Raw genomic sequence first — 9,654 nt, 5'->3', positions numbered from 1 at the left:
ACAAAAATATATCTTGACTCCATATAGTGGTTATTTTGGAAAAAATCCCAGGTATTTTGAGCAGTAGGATTATTAAAAAAAATATGTGCTAATATAAAATTAAATTAAGTAGCCTATAAAATTTCAAACATCTATCTTTCAGTACTTTTTTACTTAAGTACATAAAAAATGTAGTACTTTTGTACTTTCACTTGAGTAAAATTGAAAAAGGAGTACTTTTACTTTTACTGGAGTAATATTTTACTATACGTATCTGTACTTTTACTCAAGTACTTGATTTGTGTACTTCGTCCACCACTGCATTTGGGGTCTGAACTCCATTTATATCCATTCTGGATATCCTTTGACATTCTTGATGCTGTTATCTGATTACTGCTGCTCTGACCATTCTCCAATAAATATACTGCAATTGGATCCGAATATCTCTGACTCCACGTTACAATTACTACTCCACTGTGTATTTACCAGGGATAGAGTGGTGTTGTTTAAGAAATTGAGAGATAAAGGTTTAACATTCCAATCCAGAGGTGGGATAAAGTAAATGTTTTGCAAGTAAGGCAATTTCAAGTCAAGTTGCAATTCCTCAACTTTCAAGATTCAAGTCATTATTGCTCTTTGCCCAAATTAGTGTCTCAAATCTCATTTGAGATAGTTGAATTCAAATTGAAGTTCAATTTAAGGATTATACCAAAACAGGATAAAATAAAAATGGTAAAAGAACAGCAAAGACAAAATAATTTCATAGAAATAACAACTGCAACAGACTTTGTATGTGTGCATGAGAATAAATGCTTTTATATCTAAGCCATTATTTGGAACGGAAGAGAAGACAATGTTGAATAAAGTCGTAGTATTTGCTATTTTTGGATCAGAATGTATTTTTGATGCTTCAAAATATTCTAACTGACCCTGTGATGTCACTTGGACTACTTTGATGATGTTTTTCTTACCTTTCTGGACATGGACAGTATACCGTACACACAGCTTCACTGGAGGGACTGAGAGCTCTCGGACTAAATCTAAAATATCTTAAACTGTGTTCCGAAGATAAATGGAGGTCTTACTGGTTTGGAAGGACATGAGAGTGAGTTATTAATAACATAATTATGATTTTTGGGTGAACTATCCCTTTAAAGGGGTCATATTGTGCAATTAAAATTTTTCCTTTCTCTTTGGAGTGTTACAAGCTCTTGTTGCATAAAGAAGATCTGTAAAGTTGCAAAGCCTAAAGTCTCAAATCCAAAGAGAGATTCTTTATTAAGGTTAAGAGTCAATCATGCCCACCTCCTTCTAACACGCCCCCACATGTCTACATCATGGTGTGGGAAGATTTGCATAACAGCGCCCAAAAGTTCACGCAAAGAATGCATAACTTTTATTCTCATTGTCGCCAACGCCATGTTGTGGAGTCGCTGTGTTTCATTGATAAAGCAAAAATACGTTGCATGGCTTTCCAAAAGAGGACACAAATAGAAATCAGTGGTCAAGTTGTATTTACAACACTGTTCCAGAACAGTTCAATGCGTTTTTTTTTTGGAGGATGAGGATTCTTTCCTGAACCAACAGCCTACAATGCGTCTGTGGCACAAAGGCTGTTTCTTTAAAGTTGGGCAGTTCCAACATTGCAAAGACAGTCTGGTGCTTCTGATTCACAGCCTGTAAGTACGTTTTTTACATTTAAATAATAAATATATTTAAATAATATATTTAAATATATTTAAATAATACACTTGTGGTGCAACACACTTGTGGTCTTCATCCTAACTTGAACACTTGGGCCAAAATACAGGAAATACATCATAATCAAGTGACAAGTGCAAAGACCACAAGTGTGGGTATTTGGACAAAGCATAGGTCAAGTCGCTAGTCTTATTTAATTAGGGTGACCATATGAGACATTTTCCCAGGACGCGTCCTTGCCAGGATTTTTATACTGCCTAAAATATTAAGTTTTGTCTTTTTGTGCTGTGCAGATCGATCATTGACATTAAATTGTATGACATTAATATTTTACTAATTTACAGAGATGGTATTGTTGTTAACTTACAAAAATTATGATAATTTGGTGGATAATTAAAAAAATGTTCGTTAATCACAGTAGCGTAATCATTCTGATGTAAAATTATCGGTGGCCTGAGGACGCTCTTCTACCATCTTTGCCCAAAACGCTGCTTGAGCGAGTGTCAAGATGCTAAAAATAATATATATACACAGTTATGAACTTGTTAATGTGTGTCTATTTTTGTTCTCAGTATTTTAGTAGCATTTAATGATTATGAACATAAAAGCGTTAAAAAAAAAAAAGTTATATACCATCATACCATCGATGAAACCACAAAGCTGACGCAGAGGAATGTATAACTGCAATATAAAGTAATTTTGAGTAGGCTATTATTGCTATCAATATTATTTTCTAAAATAAGCTACATGTAATATAAATATAATTAAACATTTGGCAACGGTTTTTCAACAAGTCTCATGAGCAGTCTATTCACTTATTTGTTCACTCCCTTTTGATATAGTGCACTCAACTGCCATACACTATATAGGGATTAGTGAATGAGTGAAGGAGTGAGTGATTTCGGACACAGCTAGGTTAAACAGTTGCTTAAGATTAATAGGAAAACACCAGACAGGGTTATGTATACATTGTGGTGAAGTGGAAAGTGTAAAACGTGTACTCATGATATGTTTAGGAAATATTCTGAAAAAAGAAAAGAACTACAGAGGGAATCGAATAATTGATTGAGCTTAAAAAACAGATTGAGTCTGCCTGGCACACAATATATTATTAAGGCTATAATGACTTTTCTAAAAGAAACTCAGTTGTAAATAGGATTTAATATAATTAAGGATTTTTTTTTTTTTTTTTTTGATACACCGTAGAATTGAACATTTTATATGCCGTCCACACTGCCGTCCATGTACTTCATTTGCAAACCGCCAAAGAAAAACCACAGAAGAAGAAGAAGTGCGTTCGGCTCTTTTCTTTTACTGTCTATTTGTTCGGCTCTGCGGATTTGAAAGTATACAATTGTATCACACGTGCAATGCAGATAAGCAAGCTCAAAAACTGCTCGACCATAATTAATTTACAGTTAATTTACAATGTCAAAGGAAACATCAGGTAAATATTTCCTGACTTTCAGGGGAGAAATTAGTTACAGCAAAGAAGTAACCATGTCTTGGACATCCGCCTCAAACATTATTGAACGTAAATTAATATTTTTTTAATTAAGTTCAAATAAGTAACGTAAAACGTTGAAGGAAATGATTGGTCTAATTCTAGGGAATTAATAATTTAGCACATTTTGGGAAAATGCTGCGTCGATGTAAAAAGTTTTCAGTGTAAAGCATGAAAGTGATGACACATGGTTGGCAGGTAACATTACAGAGATTGAAGATTGTTTTAGAGAACAACTGTTAATGCCGAGGACATGTTAAGTAAACAGTTTGTAGGTTCTGGCACAGTTTCACTCTACTTTTTAAAAGCCTTCTAACATAAATGTATTTTTCAGCTTCATAAGAAACAAAGAAGGCAGTTTGATCTCCTCTGGACCAGTGGTGATTCTTTTAGTTCCTTGAAATGCACATATGTACCTTCGTTCATCTGTTAACATTACTACCTCTCATTCTCACCATCAACATTGTGCTTTGTATGGCAACATGTAATAATGCAGAATATGAAATTAATGGAGAGTGTTGCCCAATGTGTGATCCAGGTATGTGGCATCCTTCACTCAGTACCACAACATATGAGGTCAGATTTAAAGAGGTCAAATTATTATTATTATTATTTTGTAATTTGTCACATGGTAACAGGCTTTGAACGGTCTCATCATTATTACTGATGAGGCTAATAACTGTAATATGCTCATGAAACAGTCTTATAAGTTTGGACTGATGTGGTCAAAGCTTTGTTAAAAATGCACTTTTTTTTATTATATTAATCATTTAACTTATTTGACAGATGTAGGATTAAGTGATTCCCAACCATGGTTTATGATGCATAAAATGTTTATATTTCACACAGTTGACATAAATATACAGACGGACAATAAATAGAGCTTATATAATTACACATGTGTACAAGTTGTTATTTTCAAAAGATATCTATAATAATGTGTTGCCAATAATTAATATTGTCTAGGAAAAAGAGTTAAGATCCATTGTGATGCGTACACAAGCACAACATGTGATTCATGTCCTGCAATGACCTACGCTGATGTTCCTAATGGATTCACAAAATGTCTACCATGTTTTGTGTGTGATTCAAGTGAGTAACAATTTATTTTGTATCTTGTCACCCCGTTTTTATTTCATGTCACCCCTTGATTTCAAATATAATGTAACGCTTTTTTTCTCATTTGTTTCCTTTCTTGTCAAAGGTAATGGGTTGAGAGAAAAGCAGGCATGTACATCAATATCAGATACAGTGTGTGAACCTCTTCCAGGTTATTACTGTGTAGACTTGCTCTCCAACTGTAAAAAGGCCATGAAACATTCAACCTGCTCACCTGGGCAATACATCAACCAAACCGGTCAGTCCGTTATCATTCAAACATCTTTATTATACACAAAAACTGAAAAGCTCAGATGACATCTGAGATCAATAACTCCACTTATGTTTATATTAAAAAACTGTACATCTCTCAGTTTGCATATTTTAAACTTACATTTATGCATTTAGCCGACGCTTTTGTCCAAAGCGACTTACACTGCACTCAGGCTATAATTATATATATTTTTTTACCAGTTTGTGTTCCCTGGGAATTGAACCCATGACCTTCTGCACTGTTAACGCAATGCTCTACTACTAAGCCACAGACAGTGTTTGCATGTGACTGACAGGCCCTGACATAACCATCCAAAAATCTACTTAATTACAGTATTATATTATTATAATAAGAAAATAATTATTTGGTTATGTGATTATTCATTTTGTCTATAAGATGCAATACTGAAGAATTTAATAATTTCTTTAGCTAATGTGAGACCAGTCACTGCCTTTGTTGATCATGGAGTTGAAACTTGAGTACTTACACTGTGTATTCCTCCATGTGTTTGTACAGGAACAGAATATAGTGATACGGTGTGTGATATCTGTCCTGATGGTTCATATTCAGATGGTACATTCTGCAAACTGCATACAAAGTAAGTTCCATTATTTTAGAACATTGACTTTCCACACATTCATAAGCCTCAATCAGATGGTAATTGTTTCTCAGGGAGATGAAAGTGATTTTCACCATTTACAGTTATTTAATTTCCAGTCTAATCCATGATGTCTATGTTTTTCTCTCACCACCCCTTGTAAAAAATCCCTGACCGAATTACCTACTGTTTTTTTAACAAACACCAAGGTCGTGTGAATCTCTGAATTAACAAGAAGAAATTGATTCAAAATTCAGTGCTTAAACCCTTTTTGAGCACTCCTGAACACTGTAAGGTACGTTTACTGTTGTACTTCGGTGTAATTTGCATACATATTTATTTCTGAAATGCTGGAAAGTGTTTAAAAGAATAATACTTCATAACTGCTCACAGCGACTGGGAGCAGAAAGAGAAGAAAAGCACACAAACATTCGAAATTGGTCTTTAAAATGGTAGCAGCAGGTATGCAATATAGTTTTAAAATGTGTATTATAAATTGATATATAGGATACAGACCTATATTGCCTATAGTTATATACAACTATAGCTTGTCTTTCAAAACAGGAGATTTAAATAATAAAATAACAAATAGGAATATATATTGTGAAATGCTTGGAATAATAAAAATATACTTTACATAAGAATTTTTAAATGCATTTTACACAATATTAAGAATACATTTTGTAAATGCCTCAGGTGCCTCAGGGCTCAGTTCTTAGACCACTTCTCTGTCTACATGGCATCATTAGGTTCTGTCATTCAGAAACATGGCTTTTCAAACCACTGCTATGCTGATGACACTCAGCTCTACCTCTCATTCCATCCTGATGATCCAACGGTAGCTGCTCACATCTCAGCTTGTCTAACAGACATTTCTTCCTGGATGATGGACCGTCACCTTCAACTGAACCTTGCCAAGACAGAACTGCTTGTGGTTCCAGCAAACCCATCGTTACATCACAATTTCACCATCAAGTTAGGCACATCAACCATAACTCCTTCAAAAACAGCTAGAAGCCTTGGAGTTATGATTGATGATCAGCTGGCTTTCTCAGACCACATTGCCAAAACTGTCTGATCCTGCAGATTTGTTTTATTCAACATCAAGAAGATCAAGCCCTTTCTTTCGGAACATGCTGCACAACTCCTTGTTCAAGCTCTTGTTTTGTCCACGCTGGACTATTGCAATGCCCTCTTGGCAGGTCTTCCAGCCAGTTCTATCAAACCTTTACAATTAATCCAGAACAACGCAGCAAGATTAATTTGAATGAGCTAAAATAAATATACATCACACCTCTGTTTATCAATTTGCACTGGCTTCCAATAGCTGCTCGCATAAAATTCAAGGCATTGATGGTTGCCTACAAAACTCCCACTGGCTCTGCACCCATTTACCTAAATTTGTTACTTCAGACTTATGTGCCCTCTAGAAGCTTGTGTTCTGCAAGTGAACGTCGCTTGATTGTGCCATCCCAAAGAAGCACAAAGTCACTTTTAAGGACTTTTAAGTTAAATGTTCCCTTCTGGTGGAATGAACTCCCCAACTCAATCCGGGCAGCTGAGTCCTGACCCTCTTAACTTTAACACTCACTATTCTAATTCTATTCTTAAAGGTCCCCTTCTTCGTGATGCCATGTTTTAAACTTTAGTTAGTGTGTAATGTTGTTGTTAGAGTATAAATAATATCTGTAAAATTCTAAAGCTCAAAGTTCAATGCCAAGCGAGATTTATTTAACAGAATTCGCCTACAAAAAACGACATGTTTGGACTACATCCCTCTAGTTCCTGTAGTAATGACGTCACTAAAACAGTTTTTTGACTAACCTCCGTCCACATGAATTCACAAAAAGGGGGCGTGGTCTTGTTGCGCTCGCACGGAGAAGAGGAAGAGCTGCTGTTTGTGTCTGTCGCCATGTCGTTGAAACGCTGTTATTTTCATCTGAGTCCAATCATCTTTGTTTGGCTTTCCCAGGGACGCTGTACTTGGAGATTCATGGTTACAATTTATGTTTAACTCGGTTCCTGAAAATTATAATTCACATGTAAAACTGTGCAGGACATTTTGCTGAGGACAGCTTGCTGAGGACAGCTTCCTCAATCTCAATCAGTTTAATGCCGGATTCGCACAAAGATTATTCTTGAAAGATGGAGCAGTTCCCTCTTTGTCTGGAGAAGGCCTTGTTTATGGACCACAACTGGTAAGTGTATTTTATTATTTAAGTTGGTGCTTTTAACAGTTTGTGTAACTTATTACACAAAGGGCAACGCTGTTTAGCTTTGTTAACTAGATGTTAGGGCTGTGCAAAAAAACGAATGTGATTTTTCATGCGCATTTCATAAGTAAAAACGCTCCTGTGATTATAAGTACATCTCCACCACATGCTCCTGCCCACTTGCTTCTCAAAACTAGCCCAACCGCGTTTCCAGGAGGGCCGTTCGCACTCAGCTGCTGTTGAATCACAACAGAGGAACCGCTGGCACAATCAGAACTCATTACGTATTTTTGAAGGAGGTACTTTATAGAACAAGGAAGTCATCAGCCCGTTTTTATGACAGTGAAAACAGCGGTATACAGATAGGTGAATTGTGTGAAAAATAATGTTTTTTTTTTACATGCGAAACATGAACACGTTATATTGCAGACTGTAAACACAATCAAAGCTTCAAAAAAGCATGTAAAACGGGACCTTTAAAGGGGGGATGAAATGCTCGTTTTCACTCAATATCCTGTTAATCTTGAGTACCTATAGAGTAGTACTGCATCCTTCATAACTCCAAAAAGTCTTTACTTTTATTATATTCATAAGAGAAAGATAGTCTGTACCGATTTTTCCCGGAAAAACACGAGCGCCTAGAGGCGTGACGTGTGGGCGGAGCTAAAGAATCACAAGAGCCAGTAGGCTTTTGCGTTGAGAGCGTTTGGAAGCTGTGACACAGATCCAGAGGCTGAAATTTAACAAGAGCAGCATCAGCAAAGGCGTCTCTTGAAACTGTATATATTTGCTTAGCGGTTTTGGAAAATGACTAAGTTCCACTTTATGTCGTCTTTTTTTTTTTTTTTTTAAGCTGTACATGTGGAAAGTGCAGTTTGATGACAACATCGCATGTTGTTTACTTGATGTGCTTACGCGCCGATAGCTAAGTTAACAACACAGAGATATTTGAAGCAGTTTTACTCACCGCATGCGGTTCCAACACACGATCGTGACCCTTTTTCGTTGGGACTGCATTATCCTTCAGAAATAAACGATGTGCAAACCCGGCGTCAAACTGGGCCTTGTTTGTAAAACAAGCATCTTCGAAATGCAGGGAACAAACAAAAACACTTGCACAACTCCGTTGATGCTCTGCAAAAATAAACTCCATCCACTGGTCCCTTATTGCTGTTTCTCTTTTGGTAATCTGTGCAGGGTTGTCTTGCCCTGGCAACCAAAAACACACTTCTGTGACATTTCGCGACGCTCTCACTTTGATCAGTGAGTCTGTTCTCAGCCTCTAAGTGCGCTGCTATATGGGAGCGCGCGCTCTTCCGGCAGAAGTGCCTCAGGACCCATATAAGGAAATTCCGCTCCATCTAATGTCACACAGAGCCATACTCGAAAAAAACTTTCCGAAACTTGTGACAAACCGGAAGGTACAACTTATTTTTTGAAACTTTGTCCATGTTTAGCATGGGAATCCAACTCTTTAACAGTGTAAAACACTCAGTATGCATGAAATAGCATTTCACCCCCCCTTAAAAAAAAATCGAACTACCTTTGTGGTCTTTTTGTATTCTATTTTCTTTTCATTTTTTATGTAAGTGTGTGTGTGTGTGTGTGTGTGTAAAGACCTCTAACACTAGCTTGCTCTATTCTTTTTTTACTCTATCTGTTTTGTTTTTTATTTATTATATTATTTTAAAGCCCATGCTACGTGTGTACTGTTAACCTAACTAAGACTTGTTATGGCACTTATATATCATTGCTCTTTTTGTTGTTTTTGATTGCTTCCACTGTCCTCATTTGTAAGTTGCTTTGGATAAAAGCGTCTGTTAAATGAATAAATGTAAATAAAATTAATTTTATTTACAGCAAACACTCATGTGACTGGCCACATGAGCAGCACATTTCCACGTCTGTATAGGATCACATAACTCACTTTTCCACTGTGAATAAATCACCATCTGAATCCATGAGTTTCATCACTGAGGTGATTTGTAAGTTTATTTTACAGACATCCACATGAGAAACAATTACTGTCCGAATCGAGCTTTAAAATGCATTTTGTTCATTTGTTGTACATAATTTGTTTCACTAGATTTTGTAAGTAAATTTAGCTATTTTCTCACAAGCAATATAGTCTTATTTGTAGTTCAACTCTTTTCAACAGGTGTGAATCTCTTGGAAAAACAACAGTCAAAGCAGGAACTGAGATATCTGATGTTGAATGCAGTAAAGGAACACCTTATTTACAGATTTTAATTCCATCTATGTGCGGAGTATTTGTGGTGCTTGTCAT

Source organism: Carassius gibelio, chromosome A8 (genome assembly GCF_023724105.1).
Source record: "Carassius gibelio isolate Cgi1373 ecotype wild population from Czech Republic chromosome A8, carGib1.2-hapl.c, whole genome shotgun sequence".
Lineage (NCBI taxonomy): Eukaryota > Metazoa > Chordata > Actinopteri > Cypriniformes > Cyprinidae > Carassius > Carassius gibelio.
Note: the sequence above shows the minus strand (reverse complement) of the source record.